Raw genomic sequence first — 16,284 nt, 5'->3', positions numbered from 1 at the left:
GACCCAGAGTGGAAAATTGGTAATGATTTGGTTTCCAGTCTGTAGCCAATGAGTTCATCTTACATCCTTTATTCAAACAATTCTTCCTGTTTTCTTGGCCACCATTAAAATAAGTCTGAATTTATCAATCACTTCTTCAGAGAAATAGAACCAATAGGACACACATGCTTTATCATCATTATCATCACCATCATCACCACCACCATCTATCTAGAGAGGCTCAACTTAAGGAGTTGACTCCCATGACTGGTTGAGGGTAGTTAGCAAGTCTGAAATCCAGGCACGATTCCCATACTACAGTCTTGAAGCAGAATTCCTTCTTTGGAAAACCTCAGTTTTTTGCTCTTAAGAGCTTCAGATGATTTCAGGAGGCATTATTGGAGAGTAATCTTTGTTACTTAAAGTCTACTGATTATGTTAATTACATCTACAAAACTCCTTCACGGTAACATCTGGACTAGTGTTTGACCAAACAATTAGGCACCACAACCTAGCCAAGCTGACATATGAAATTAACTTTCAGACTGATTTTCCCATTGATTTCTTTCTCAGCCCATGCTTTTATGACCCTATAGGCTTGTTTGTGAGTGTGTAGTCTACTAGGTTTTATTAAGCATATTGTAAGATTTTGATAGCATTCACTTATGAATACAATCATTGCCAGAATGTTTTTATAGCTGGTTCACAGGCTATACAAATGTACTGCTCCAAAAGTTGGATTGAATTGAATCCCATTCTAGGAATTAGGAATACACTATGTATAATTTTGACAATATGGTTATTGGAGAGTTTCAGGTCTAATAGGACATGTGATAAGAGGAACCGCTGAATGTGTGGTTATGTATTGTTTAGGGTGGGTATGGAGGCTTGGGCTAAAACATCAGCTCTGAACCTTTTTTTTTTTTTAAGATTTTACTTATTTATTCATGAGAGACACAGAGAGAGAGGCAGATACATAGGCAAAGGAAGAAGCAGACTCCCCACGGGAAGACTGATGGAGGACTTGATCCCAGGACCCCGGGATTATGACCTGAGCCAAAGGCAGACACTCAACCACTGAGCCACCCAGGCACCCCGCTCTGCACCTTGATAGTCTTGAGAGAACAAGGCAAGACCTGGGGCAAGGAGACTGGAGGCATTAGTTGGCTAGTGTACCACTAATTCAGGGGAAGAGTATGGAGCTGGATGTGATAGGTTGCAATCGTGACCACTCAGGTACCAGGAGGGTGAGAAGTGGGAGTTATGCCATCCTGGTAATGGGAGTGGAACTATGTGCATAGTTGCTGCCAGGCTGGTAATGAAGAGTAGTTTATGTACAAGGATTGCATTTGAATGAAACAAAAGACTCTACCACCAGCACTGGTGGTAGGATAGGGGGATCCTGGTTACAGGTACTTGTATGAGCAGAAGAAGCAAAGCTCGGCCTGCTTCTCTCTCAGGCTATTCAATAGGACAGGACAGTCCCTGGTCTCCTGGAGACACAGTCTTGGGAATGAGAATAGTCACAATAACCCTCCTAAGGAATGAAGACTCTGAGGTTCAGAGTAGGTAGATCTCTTGTACAACGCCATGTGGTTATCTGTTAAGATAAATGTATTCATATGTGTTTTTGGTTGAACTATGTCCATCCCCCCCTAACTTCATGTGTCAAAATCTTAACCTCTGGTATCTTAGAATGAAGACTTCTTTGGAAATAGGGTCATTACAGATGTCATTAGTTAAGAGGAGGTCCTACAGAGTAGGGTGGGCCACTAATCCAATATGACTGGTATCCTTATAACAAGGGAAAATTTAGACACAGACATTACATGCCAGGAGAACACCACGTGAAGATGATGCAGAAATTGGGACGATGCTTCCGTAAGCCAAGAAACAGCAAAGATTGCCAGCAACTGCCAGAATCTCGGGGTAAGGCATGGAACAGATTTTTCTAGCAATCCTTAGAAAGAGCCAACCCCACAAACATCTTGATCATGAAATTCAAAACTGAGACAGAATAAATTTCTGTTGTGAAGTCATTCAGTTGGTGGTAGTTTGTTATAGCAGTCTGAGGAAACTAATACAACATGAAAGCATATATTACTTTTTTGTTTGTTTTTAATGAAAAAAAAATCTCAGAAACCGATTCAATTTCTTTTTTTTTTTAAGATTTTATTTATATATTCATGAAAGACACACCGAGAGAGGCAGGGACACAGGCAAAGGGAGAACCAGGTTCCCTGAAAGGAGCCCAATGTGGGACTTGATCTCAGACCTGGGGATCACACCCTGAGCCAAAGGCAGAGCTCAACCACTGAGCTCAATTTCTTATTTTAAGTGAGAACAGTTTTTGCTTAGCAAACACATAAACAGAAGTTCTTATAATTTAACAAAAATGGTGGCATGAAAATTTGGATGCTGAGTATATATCCTGTAAAAAAAAAAAAAAACCCAAAAGATTTCTCAATAAGATAATTTGAAGGTGTACATTATTTTCCATTAACCCATTGACTATGTGAAGACATTTAGAATGCCCGCAGAAACTTTGAGAATCACTGAGCCAGAATCACAATCCAGGATTATTCTGAAGTCTCAGAGACTTTCTCTATAAGGGAAGTAGTAACCCAACATTCACCTTTCTGCACAATCCACCCTCAGACCAAAATATATTTGTTTGATTTTTATTTTCATGAGCATTTTTTTCAATAACAGCTAATTTAAAACTTAAACTGGGGATCCCTGGGTGGCGCAGCCGTTTAGCGCCTGCCTTTGGCCCAGGGCGTGATTCTGGAGACCCAGGATCGAATCCCATGTCAGGCTCCTGGTGCATGGAGCCTGCTTCTCCCTCTGCCTATGTCTCTGCCTCTCTCTCTCTCTCTCTCTCTCTGATGACTATCATAAAAAGAAAAAAAAAAACAAACCATACTGAAGCAAGCTGAGTTTTTTTTTTTTTTTTTTTTTTTTTTTTATCGAAGCATAGTTGACATGGAATATTGTATTGGTTTCAGGGGGCAGCCCAGGTGGCTCAGCGGTTTAGCGCCTCCTTCAGCCCAGGGCGTGATCCTGAAGACCCAGGATGGGGACCCACATTGGGCTTCCTGCATGGAGCCTGCTTCTCCCTCTGCCTGTGTCTCTGCCTCTCTCTCTCTCTCTCTTTGTGTTTCTCGTGAATAAATAAATAAAATCTTAAAAAAATAAATTTATAAAAATATATATATATTGGTTTCAGATATACAACATAGTGATTCAACATTTATATACATGAAGTAATTACCACAATAAATCTAGCTACCATCTGTTATTATACCAACTTATTACATACTATTGACTATATCACTCTATGCTGTATATTGTATCCTTGTGTCTTATTTATTTTATAATAGTAACTGTGTACCTTTTAATCACTTATTTTTATATTGCCAGTCCCACAAATCCCTCTCCCCTCTGGCAACCACCGTATTGTTTTCTGCATTTGCGAGTCTATTTCTGTTTCTGTTTTTTTTTTTTTTTTTTTTTTTTTGAAAGAGAGAGAGAGATTGAAAATGAAGAGGGGGGAGGGGTAGAGGGACAGAATCTTAAGCAGACTCAGCACTGCATGCAGAGCCAGATGTGGGGCTCGATCCCACAACCCTGAGATCATGAGATCTTGAGCTGAAATCAAGAGTTGGACACTTAACCAATGGGGCCAAACTATTTCTGTTTTGGTTTTTAGACTCCACATACAAGTGAAACCAGATGGTATTTGTCTTTCTTCACCTGACTTACTTCACTCTAGATCTACCCATATTGTCACAAATGGCAAATTTTCATTCTTTTTTTATGATTAATGTTCTATTGTGTAAATATACCACATCTTTATCCATTCATTCATGGATGGATATTTAAGTTGTTTCCACACCTTGACTACTGTAAATAATGCTGCCCTGGTCAGCTCTGTTGGTGGAGTATGTGACTCTTGATCTCAGAGTTGTGGGTGCAAGCCCCATGTGGGGTGTAGAGATGACTTAGAAATAATATGTAATAATAATAATGATGTTTCAAGGAACATGGGGGTGTCCATATCTTTTCAAAGTAGTGTTTTCATTTTCTTTGGGTAAATACCCACAAGAGGGATTGCTGGATCATATGCTGGTTCTATTTGTAACTTTTGAGGAACCATACTGTTTTCCACAGTGGCTGCAGTGATTTACATTCCCTCCAGCAGTGCACAGAGGTTCGTTTTCCTCCACATCCTTACCAACATTTGTTATTTTCTGCTTTTTTCAGACTATCCACCTCTGTGTGAGGTGCTATCTCATTGTGGTTTTGATTTGTGGGAATGTTCATTTTACTTGTTTTTTCTAAACGTGATGGAATTTAACAGATTGGAAGAATAATAAATTGTCTTTTCATAGATTCAGCAGCAGCAGCTATCCAAGAGGAGCTTTTTTCCACTAGATCTCTGGAGAGAGAGAGAGACTTTTAAAATTTTCCCTCACTCCACAGAATAATATAGAAGATATAAATCTGATAGAGATATAAACACAGAAGTCCTTTTACTTCTGTGTTTCTTGGTGAAGTATGTTGATGGAAAAGTTAAAGTATCAAAGACAGAGTCCTGTTTTGGAACTCTTTGTTTTTTAGGTTGATTTGTTTGTTTTGTTTGTTTTTGCTTTTGAAACAGCAAAAGGTCAAACGTAGTCAATCACAGTTATAATGTGTAAACCAAAGGTAATCGGAATCATTCAAGGCCATTTGGAAGTTTCAGCTTTTTCTGTTGTCCTGTAAAATCCAAGGAAGGAATTTTGATTTGAGCACTGTTTAGGGACCAGAGATGGAATGTCTGTTTGGTTATTTACTTTTTCATCTGAAAATGGAGTACCATTATTGATAATCTCACAGAAAGAACAGGAGGAAAAATATTGGTAGAATATTTCAAAGCTAATGCATATCTTTTAAAATTATTATCTAATTAGATAAACTACATGTGGTTTTAGGGCATTATTTTTAAAAAAGTAACTTCTGTTGCAAATATTTTCTTCATAGAATCAAGATCATCTTGGTTGTTGTCACTAAAGGTGACTGCTAACCTGAAAATATTTGGATGATGGGAAAAATGCCACCAAATTTGTGTATGTTACATGCCTGAAAAGAGATGGCCATTGAAAAACATGTGTTAGGGATCCCTGGGTGGCGCCGCGGTTTAGCGCCTGCCTTTGACCCAGGGCGCGATCCTGGAGACCCGGGATCGAATCCCACGTCGGGCTCCCTGTGCATGGAGCCTGTTTCTCCCTCTGCCTATGTCTCTGCCTCTCTCTCTCTCTCTGTATGACTATCATAAATAAATAAAAATTAAAAAAAAAAAAAAAAAAAAAAAAAGAAAAACATGTGTTAGTTTTCAAAAGCATCCAACATGCTCCGGAAAGTTAGGAAACTGAAGAAATAAAGGAAAAAATATATAAAAGATGGTAGCAGGCAACACGGAATGACTGACTAGGTTTCTCACCACTGTCCTAGTACTGTGCCCAAACACAAGTCAGCCTGCAAGGTTAAAATGGCATTATCTTACGATTTCCTTGTATTGTGGGTCCCCAAGACCTTCCCCAGCTTAAAAAATTTGCTAGGAGGATTCACAGAACCCAGAATATAGTTGTATTCACAGCTATGGTTTACTACATCAAAATATTGTACAGAACAAAATCAGCAAAGAGGAAAGGCTCTCAACTTGGCTCAGACCCCACTTCACAAACAGTGCCTGTATCATAGACAGAAATCACATCTACTTGAGTTTGTTTTGTTTTATTTTGTCTCTACCCTCTTGTATTGACATGGCTCCATTTCTTTTAAGGCTAAACTGCAGAAACATCACCTCTGTTCCACCGCCCATATCCCGTCTACCCTCTCTCTCCTCCCCCAGGAACGATAGCTGAATCTCACAGCATGGCAGACACACCAGGTGCTGTTCTTAGGACTTGATGTATTTACTTGACTAAACCTCAAAGCAACCCAATGAGGTGGGTGTTATTACCCAAGAGACAATAGAAGCACAGGGTTAAGCAGCCTCTCAAGGTCTTACAGCTAATAAGTGGCATAGCCTCAATGCAAAGCCCTGCAGTCTCCAGACCCATGCTCTCAGCTCCTGTATGACACTGCCTCTTAGAATGACATACCCTGGGTTCCACACAATCAGGCCCTCATGGCCCTACCACACCCAGAGAAAAACAGGAGCACTAGAGAATCAAAACCTGTCCTCTGCTAGCTGAAACCCTCTCTTTATAGGCATTTCTAAGTCTCCTGAATAGTCTTGATTAATGTTCTCAACAGTGACTAATCGAGCCACAAAATCCTGAAGTGCTTCGGGAACTCTTAAAAAGCAGATACAACAACATGAACGTGTTTGTTATTGAACTGTATGTTTAAAAATGATTAAGGTGGTCAATCTTATATATACTTTACCACAATTTTTAGTAAGCACATGTAATTTCATGCAAAGCATATATGAACATATATGAATTTTAGGGTGTCACAGATACCCCTTCCTCATGCATCTAGGTAAATGTTGGGGAAAGATGTTTTTTAGTTTGCTGGACTCTCTATGCCGAGCCTGGGGAGCTCACAGATCAAGCGGTATTTGCTAATCCCTGCTCCAAGAACAAGCCTGAGGATAAAGCTCTTGCTAATTATTATCCCTTTCTGTGTGTGAGCCCAATGCTCTTTAACAAGGGTTCTTTCCCTGCATTGTCTCATCAGATCGTCATAGTTAACTGCTCTGCAAAAAAAACGGAGCAGGTCTAATCATCTATATCGTATGACAGATGAAGTTGTGAGGGCGAGGCCCAGGCAGCCCAGATCTTGAAGCTCATAAATGGCAGAGTTGAGGTCAGAAACAGAGCTTATTGGTTACCAGAGCCCTTTCTCCAAATTGATAATCCCAGGAAGGCTGGGATTAGGATGAGCCAAGTGAGGCACTTGCCTGGGGCACAAAATTTAAGAGGCGCCAAATCAAGACAAATATATATTTTTTAAGATTTTATTTATTTATTCATGAGACACACACATACACATACAGAGGCAGAGACACAGGCAGAGGGAGAAGCAGACTCCATACAGGGATCCCAACAAGGCACTGGATCCCGAGTCTCCAGGATCATGCCTTGGGCTGAAGGTGGTGCTAAACCGCTGAGCCACCAAGGCTGCCCTAAGACAATGTTTTACGATAATATATTTTAGAGTTAAAATTAATGTTAAAATATCCCCGATGGGGTGCCTGGGTGGCTCAGTGGTTGAGCATCTGCCTTTGGCTCAGGTCGTGATCCTGGGGTTCTGAGATCAAGTTCTGCATCAGGCTCCCTGCAAGGAGCCTGCTTCTCCCTCTGCCTATGTCTCTGCCTCTCTCTGTGTGTCTCTCATGAATAAATAAATAAAATCTTATAAGCAAACAAATAAATAAAATATCCCCGATGAACAAAAATATCAAACTGGTAAACAAAGACCAGCTGTTTGCTTATTTTATGACCCTGCATTATTGTGCAATGGGAGCAGTTGTTTCCCATCTGTCTCAGGTTCCCAGACCCACATGGCCATCTCCTCCTTGCCAGGTGAGGGTTATGAGGGTGGCCAATGGTGTGCAGACAGAGTGGGTGAAGCAGGGTTGTCTATAGAATCATGATTTTTTATTATAGAGGAGGTTCAGAACCCAGCTAGGGTCAGATAACCAGAAAATGGTCAAGTTCAGGTTGGATCCCAGTGTTCATGGCGTCAGAGAGCTTTGTTTGCTGCTGTGCTGTCTCTACCCCCTCTGTCTTCCTAGTGCTTTTCTACCTAGCAGGGAGAAAACACCTGTAAAGGAATCACTCTACTGCACACTGAAAATCATAAGAGCCCAAGTTAAGTCCCAAGGAGTGTTTGGCATGGAGATACTTCTGGTTGGCTGGTCAGGGGCTATTGCATAACATGCCAGCAATTCCAGAGATTCTATCGGAGTGCCAGGGGCAAGATCTATTTTTCACCACCCACAATACAGGGTGTGTCCTACTTTTAAGGAGCTCTAATAAATGGAAACCTATATTTACATTAAAAGTACATTAAGTTGTGATGATTTACTTTGGCTAAATCATGCTGAAGCCCATTCAATATCAAGTGCTCCTAATCTATGAAATGGAATTTGGTTTGTAACAGGTGGGTATTTTGCCAATCTGTTGGGTAATTTTAATGTGGCAAATCTTCAATCAGCTGTTATTTGAGCATCTACAATTGTGTGGTGGTAAACAAAATAAAGTCTAAGTCAAGGTCTCTACCTTTAGTAAAGCCACACAGAGTCTACTTAGAGAGATATGATCCATATATCCAAATAGACAAATATTAACTCATGATAAGTGCCACCTGACTACTGACTAGCATAGCCATTAACCCATAGAAATTCCAAGGAGGCCAAAGCAATCACTTTTTATTTATTTATTTATATTGAAGAGAGAGAACTGTTTGCATGAACTGATTCTACAGGGTGGGCACGTAGGTGGAAATGTGTACAGCATATATTTGAGGGATGTAGGGAGGGCTGTGCAAAGGTAGGGGGCCTTCAGGTGCCAGCCAGGATCACAGGAGAGAGACACATCGGTCCCCCTGGGTAGCAGCTATATTAAGCTGGCAAAGCACCAATCTGCAACCTCAAAGTGGCCTTAGTTCAGAGAGTCGTAAACAGATGAGATGTTCCAGGGAGCCCATCAAGAACAGCTCCTGGGGCTGTCTTCATGAGGAGTCTCCAAGAAGAGCAGGATGGCAACCGGGAAGATGATTGAGAAAGAAATGGTTGATGTAGTCAGAAGGAAGCAAGAATCATCCAGAGTCAGAAAGAGCTAGATTCCAATCCCAAGAGCTACACCAATGGTCAGTGTGAGGTGAAGCAGAGAGGGCAGGGAGAGAAACATCTGAGACCAATGGTCATATTTTTAGGGAAGGAGTTTCATGATGGCATGGCTTCTCAAGGACTGTACTGGTCTGTGTGATGCTGAACATGCCCTTGACCCTGCAAGCTTTTCTTTTGTTTCTTCAACTAAGGCAGCAGAAGAGATGATTTACTATGTACATGTAACATTCACCCACAGCTGAGAATAGAACTAGTCCAGAATGTCGCAGGTTCAGGGCAAAGGACCAAAAGGGACTGTTTTGGTCTTAGCAAGGTGGATCCCTCAAAGATGGTGGCTGTGATCAGGTGGCAATGGATGTTCTAGACCTGTTAGATTCTGGACAGAGGCATGTGTCCAACAGTTGGCACTAGCATCCCTCAACTCTGGCTTTCCTGGTTTCTACTCCCGGGGCTCCCATGGGTATGTAAGCTAGTGGTTCACTTGGACCTCGGCCTTGTCTTCTGTTCTTTTTCACTTCACCTGCACATTTGCTTCTTCCTGCACTTGGTTCTCATGGTGTGGAGGTTCCTAAGAAGATGACCCTAAGGCCAAAAGCTTTGAGCCAACAGGTAAAATACAATCTAATACAATCTAATTCATTTTAGTAGTCTGTTCTCTATAATAAAATCTGGAATGTCCTTGGAAGGATACTTAGGAAACTAGTTGCATGAACTGCTTTCCCCAAGGGGTACTGGGTGGATGGGAACAGAGATGGGGGACTTTTCATTGTATACCCTTATGTACTCTTTGAACTTCAAACCAGATGTTAACTAATTAAAAAACTAAAAATTGGGCCTTAAGCAGGGCAAATGATGAGATAAGCACTGGGTGTTATATTATATGTTGGCTAACTGAATTTAAATAAAAAAAAAAACTATAAGTGAAAAAAATCAAAGACTAGAACACGATGCTAAAAAAAAAAAAAAAAAGGAATGGGGCAGCCCAGGTGGCTCAGCAGTTTAGTGCCGCCTTCAGCCCAGGGTGTGATCCTGGAGACCCGGGATCGAGCATGGAGCCTGCTTCTCTCTCTGCCTGTTCTGTTCCTCTCTCTCTCTCTGTGTCTCTCATGAATAAATAAATAAAAATCTTTAAAAAATAAATTAAAAAAATAAAAAAAGGAATGAAATAGAAAATTTTTAAGAGTACAATCTTCATAGGATGTTCTATCAAAAAATAAGCAAACAAACAAACCGTTCTGCATTTTTAAAGGAATAGCCTTCTTGATATATAGTTGACTCATGGTAACCTGCACGTATTTAAATTGCACAATTTGATAAGTTTCAACATGCATTTCCATCTGTGAACCATCAGTATAATAAAGATGATGAATATATTCACTACCTTTGGAAGTTTACTCATGTCCATTGAAATCTGTACCTCCCACCTCTCCCCATCCTTGTCTCCTACCCCCAGGCCACCAAAGCATGCTTTCTATTGGTTTGCATTTTCTCACTGTTTATATAAATGGAATTATATAGTATGTACTTTTTTTTTTGTTGGGCTTCAACTCAAGCAAACTTATTATTTAAAATATTTTATTATTAAGTAACCTCCATACCTAATGTGGGGCTTGAACTCACAACCCCAAGATCAAGAGTCACATGCTTTACCGACTGAGCCAGCCAGATGCCCCAAGCAACATTATTTTCGAGATTTATCCACATTGCGTTTATCAATAGCTCATTCATTAAAAGTTATTGAGTAGTATTTCATGTCATAGATATGCCATTTGAGTAAATACCTAGGAGTAGGATCATATGCTAAGTATATTAAACTTTAAAAGAAACTCTTTTGAAGTGGCTATACAATTTTGCATTTTCACCAACAAAATGTGAATGAGCATTCCAGTTGCTCCACATTCTTACCACCTGGCAGGGAGTTTTTAATTCTCAACTTTCTATTACATGCATAGTGGTATCTCATTTAATTAAAAAATTTTTTTAAAGATATTTTATTTATTTGAGAGAGAGAACACAAGCAAGGCAAGGGGCAGAGGGAGAGGGAGAAGCAGACTCCCTGCTTAGCAGGGAGCCTGATGTGGGGCTGGATCCCAGGACCCTGATATCATGACCTGAGCCAAAGGCAGACACTTAACTGACTGAGCCACCCAGATGCCCCTCATTTTGGTTTTAGTTTGGATTTCCTTAATAACTAAAGTTACTGAGGGTGTATACAATGTTTATCAGCCATCTGTAGATCTTCCTGGGGAACTGTCTCTTCAAATACTTTGCTGGTTTAAAAAATCATGTTATGATTATTGAATATTGATAGCTCTTTATATATTCTGAATACAAGACCATCACATATATGACTTGTTAATATCTTGTCCCAATCTGTTTCTTGCTTTTTCATTTTCTTAGTAGTTTTGAAGAAGAGACTTTTTATTTTTTATGAAGTCCACCTGGTGTGGTAGCCAGCCTTCAAGATGGCCCCAGTGATAGTCTCCTGCTCTGGCATTCCTGCTCTTTTATGGTCCTCTTTCACACTGAATCAGGCTGACCTGTGTAATCAGCAGAATACTGAGGAGATGATGAGGTGTGGCTTCCTGGGCTGAATCATAATAGACATTACAGCTGCCTGCTTCTGCCTTTGCTCTTTCATGAATAAGTCACTCTTAGGGAAGCTAGCTACTTTGTGGTGGAGACACTCAAGCAACCCTGTGTGAGATCCATGCAAAAGCCTTGTGAGTGAACCATCTTGGATCCTCCAGCCCCACTCAAGCCTTCAGATGACTGCTGCTGTAGCTGACATCTTGTCTACAACCTCACAGGAGACCCAGAGACAGAACCATGTAGCTCAGTTGCTCCTGAAATCATTGACTACAGAAACTGTGTGAGATAATAAATGCAAATTCTTTAAGCCACCAAGTTTTGTGGTGATTTTTAAAAATATTTTATTTATTTATTCATGAGACACACACACACACACACACACACACACACACACACACACGCACAGAGGCAGAGACACAGGCAGAGGGAGAAGCAGGCCCCATGCAGGGAGCCCTATGTGGGACTCGATTCTGGGTCTCCAGGATCAGGCCCTGGGCCGAATGCAGCATTAAACCGCTGAGCCACCAGGGCTGCCCCTTGTGGTGATTTTTTAACACAATATAGATAATAGTGGAGTTTCTATCATTTGTAATAGAAAAAATGATTATTTAAAAAAAAGATTATCTTGACAGGGAGAGAGAGCGAGAGAGCACAAGCAGGGGTTGGGGACAGAGGGAGAGGGAGAAGCAGGCTCCCCGCTGAGCAGGGAGCTGGATACAAGGCTCCTGCCCAGGACCCTGGGATCAGGACCTGAGCCAAAGGCAGACACTTAACCAACTGAGCCACCCAGGTGCCCAGAAAAACTGATGGTTAATACCTGTTTTATGTTTTTTTAATGAGGAGTCTCTGGGGATGGGATGAGAACTTGGGATCTTTCTCTTCATAGTAACTACCATGAAAGCTTACTATAAATAGACTGAGTCCTTTATTTCGCTTGATATTCTCTCCTTCTTGGTCCTCTGACCTATTCCTGTGACTTCTCTGTTGTTCCTTAACATTCTACAGCCAACCGATTTGGGCTAATGCGGTGGTAACAGAAGACACTGGACAGAACGTGACCTTGGGCTTGACACTTGTGACAATTCCTAGCTCACCCATCTCACACAGTGGGCCTTCCTCAGACATTAACTATTTCGGTACAAAGCAAGTTTGTTCTTGCCTTAGGGACTTTTCAGTGGCTTTGATTTCCTGGATCATTGTTTTTAAAATTATCATTAATGTAATTGAATTCTAATCAAATTATCTTATGAAATGTTCTTACATACTGAAGAGTATATAAAGCGTACACACACAGGTAAATAATAACCAAAGGCAGATCCTGTACCCACAACTCAGCTTAAGAAATAAACTGTGAACAGTACATTTGCAACCTCCTGGGTACCCCTTCATGATCATGCCCCTCCACCATCAGAGGCTACCCATATTTCTGAGTTTTTTTTTTTTTTTTTTAATTTTATTTATTTATGATAGTCACATAGAGAGAGAGAGAGAGGCAGAGACATAGGCAGAGGGAGAAGCAGGCTCCATGCACCGGGAGCCTGACGTGGGATTCGATCCGGGGTCTCCAGGATCGCGCCCTGGGCCAAAGGCAGGCGCCAAACCGCTGCGCCACCCAGGGATCCCTATTTCTGAGTTTTGAGTTAATTAGAATTAATTTTCTCTTGCTTTTATTGACAGTTGAAAAAAAAATCAACTACACAAGCTCCTAGAATGGTCCCTAGGTTACAGTCTGACTTTAGCTTCTCTGGGATTTTACCAGAATGTCTCCTAGGCAATGTTGTGAGTGGGGGAAACAGAGTACAGCATAGTCAGGGCATTGGTAGTAGAGCAAGAGTAGGAGGAAGGTGTTAGATGCCTGGCAGTTATGTGGGCAGGGGAGTTCGCCACTCTGTTTTTAATCTGTTTTTATGCTCATCATGGCCAAGCAGTAGATCAAAGCAAATCAATTCCATGAGGGAAGACGTGAGTCCTTAGCTGATCTAGAGTGGCCAGGCTCAAGGAGGATAGAGAAAAGCTTGTATCAAATAGATACATGGATAGATTGCATCAGATAGATCATGGATGGACTACAATCTGGGTCAGGTCCACCTGTGTATTTGGTCCTCAGATAAAAAGGAGGGAGCAATGGGTGGCAGCACTTGGATGAAAGCCATCCTCAACATGTCTGTCTCTTGGGTTATATCTGACTGGTAGCCATCTGGAGCACAGTCGACATCCTGGAATCTCTCTGCACCATCCATCTAGGGACTGTTTGCTTGCTTTCTACAATAGATCTCCTCCATCCTCTGTCCTCTGACTTCCTTAATTTTTTTTTTTTTTTGTTAAGTGTCTTGTGGAATCCATTCCCTAGCAGCTCCTTGAAACAGCATGCACGGGAGGTAACATTTTTTGAGATTTTGCATGAAAATTGCATTCATTCTCTCCTCATATTTACTAAATGATTTGGCTAGGTATAGGATTTTAAGTCAGAAATAATTTTTCCATACCATTTTGAAGATGTTACTTTACTATCTTCTTGATTCCAGCCATACTGTTGAGAACCCCAAAACTGTTGATTTCCAATCCTTTATACATGACTTTTCTTTTCTCTCGAAGCTTGTAGAATCTTTTCTTCATCTCCTGTGTTTTGGAATTTCACAGTGATGAGCTTTGATGTGTGTGTGTGTGTGTGCGTGCATGTGTTTTAGAAAGAGAAAGAGCTTGTGCACAGGGAGGGGGAGGGGCAGAGGAAGAGGGAGAAAGAATCTCAAGCAGGCTCCATGCCCAGCACGGAGCCCAATGTAGGGCTCTATCTCAGGATCCTGAGATCATGACCTGAGCCGAAATCAAGCATCAGACGCTCAACCTACTGAGCCTCCCAGGTGCCCCTTGGTGTGTGTTTATATTCATCTGTTGGTCTTATTTCTTGATCAACCTCTTCCATCTGGAAGTTGTTCATCTGGAGAGTTTTCTTGAATTATTTAATTAATGATTCTTTTGGGGGCAGCCCTGGTGGCGCAGCGGTTTAGCGCCGCCTGTAGCCCGGGGTGTGATCCTGGAGACCCTGGATCGAGTCCCACGTCGGGCTCCCTGCATGGAGCCTGCTTCTCTCTCTGCCTGTGTCTCTGCCTCTCTTTCGCTCTCTCTGAATAAATAAATAAATCTTTAAAAAAAATGATTCTTTTGGGTTCATTGTGTTTTTTCCCCTTTTTCTGGAGTTTCTATTATTCACATGTTTAACCTATATGACTTGTCCTGTAATTTTCTCCCCTATTGTCCATCTCTGTCTTTTGGTTTTATTTTCTGTGAATTTTCTCCAATTTCGTCATTCTTTCTACCGAGTTTTCTATTTCTGGGATAATGTTCTAGATTTCCAAGAATTCTTTTTTGTTCTTTGAATTATTTCTTTATATGGCATCTTTTCCTTTTTTCATGGATGCAACATCATCTCTTTTCCTTTTGAAAATACTGATGATAACTTTCTAAATTAATTTTTTGGTGTCTTCCCTGCATGGTCTGTTTTAACAAGTTACTTTTTCTTGCCCTGCTGGTTTTAGTCCTTATCTCTCATGTGAGAAGCTTTCTTTAGCTGTTTGGCATTAGCTGTTTGCTCATGATTAAGAGTACAGTTTCAAAGACTGTTTGGAAGTTCTGAGTGTGGGATTAGACCTTGCTGTGTATCTTACTCAAGGTTTCCCCCAAAGCAGAGCCCAAGACTTACATGGAGGTAGTACATTTGTTAAGCAATCCAAAGAAGCAGGAATAAGGGATAGTGGGAGGGAAAAAAGAGAGAGAAAGCCAATCTAAGTGTTAAATGTGTTATCCAGCTGGCCATTGCTGTAGTAACTGGTGCTCCATTCCCTGGGATATTCTGAGTCTTATGGAATAAGACTGTCCACTCAGGAGATGAAAAAAGGCAATATTACCCTTGAAGGTAGCTCCACAGATATTATCTTCCTTGAATTTCTGGGTTGCACTTGCCTGAATGTAGATGCTGAATGCTTCTGCAGACCCACATGGATAACGAAGCTTTAGGACACAGAGCAAGATCAGGTCTGAAATGAGATTTTCCTTGCTGTATTAGTGAAGGTTCTCCAGAAAAACAGAAAAAATAGGAGATAGATATAGATGTAATGATTTGGCTCATCTGATTATGCTGCGAAGTCCCATGATTTCCCATCTGCAAACTGGAGATGCAGAAGAGCCAATGGTGTAGTTCTATTCCAAGTCCAAAGGCCTGGGACCCAACATAGCCAATGGCGTAAATTCTAGTCTGAGTGCAGAAGACCAATGCCCCAGCTCAAAAACAATGAGGCAGGGAGGGAGAGAGTGATCAAATTTTCCCTTCCTTCAACTTTTTTGTTCTATTTAGGCTTTCAACATTTGGGGTGAGGCCCACCAACATCAATGAATCTGCTTTACTCAGCCTACCAATTTGAATGCTAATCTCATCAGCAATATCCCCACAGACTCACTTAGAAATAAAGATTAATATCTGGGCATTTTGCAGCCTGGTCAGGTCGACACCTAAAATTAGCCATTGCATTTGCTCTGGGAAGCTGTATGGAACTTGATGGGATAGTGGCTGTCACTGTGGGCTGAGTAAGAAGTGAGATCAAGAGGATTAGATGTGGTGCACACAAGAGGTCTGGCACTCTGACCCTGAGCTTCCCTGAAGGAAGGGTGACCAGGTCAGACTGGTTGGGGGATCCCCCAGTGTCACACTCCATGGGGCTTTCCTCATAGATTAGAGTTTTCCAGTCTTTTATCTAGTAGGTGAAGATCACGTTGTCAGCATTCTGAGAGCCAAATGGGTCAAGATAGTTGGAGTCTCTGCATTTGGTGTATATCTGGCCTCTGGATTCCCCCATTTCTACTGTAGTTCCTAC

The sequence above is a fragment of the Canis lupus genome, chromosome 2 (genome assembly GCF_048164855.1).
Source record: "Canis lupus baileyi chromosome 2, mCanLup2.hap1, whole genome shotgun sequence".
NCBI lineage: Eukaryota > Metazoa > Chordata > Mammalia > Carnivora > Canidae > Canis > Canis lupus.
This window is presented reverse-complemented; position numbering follows the sequence as displayed.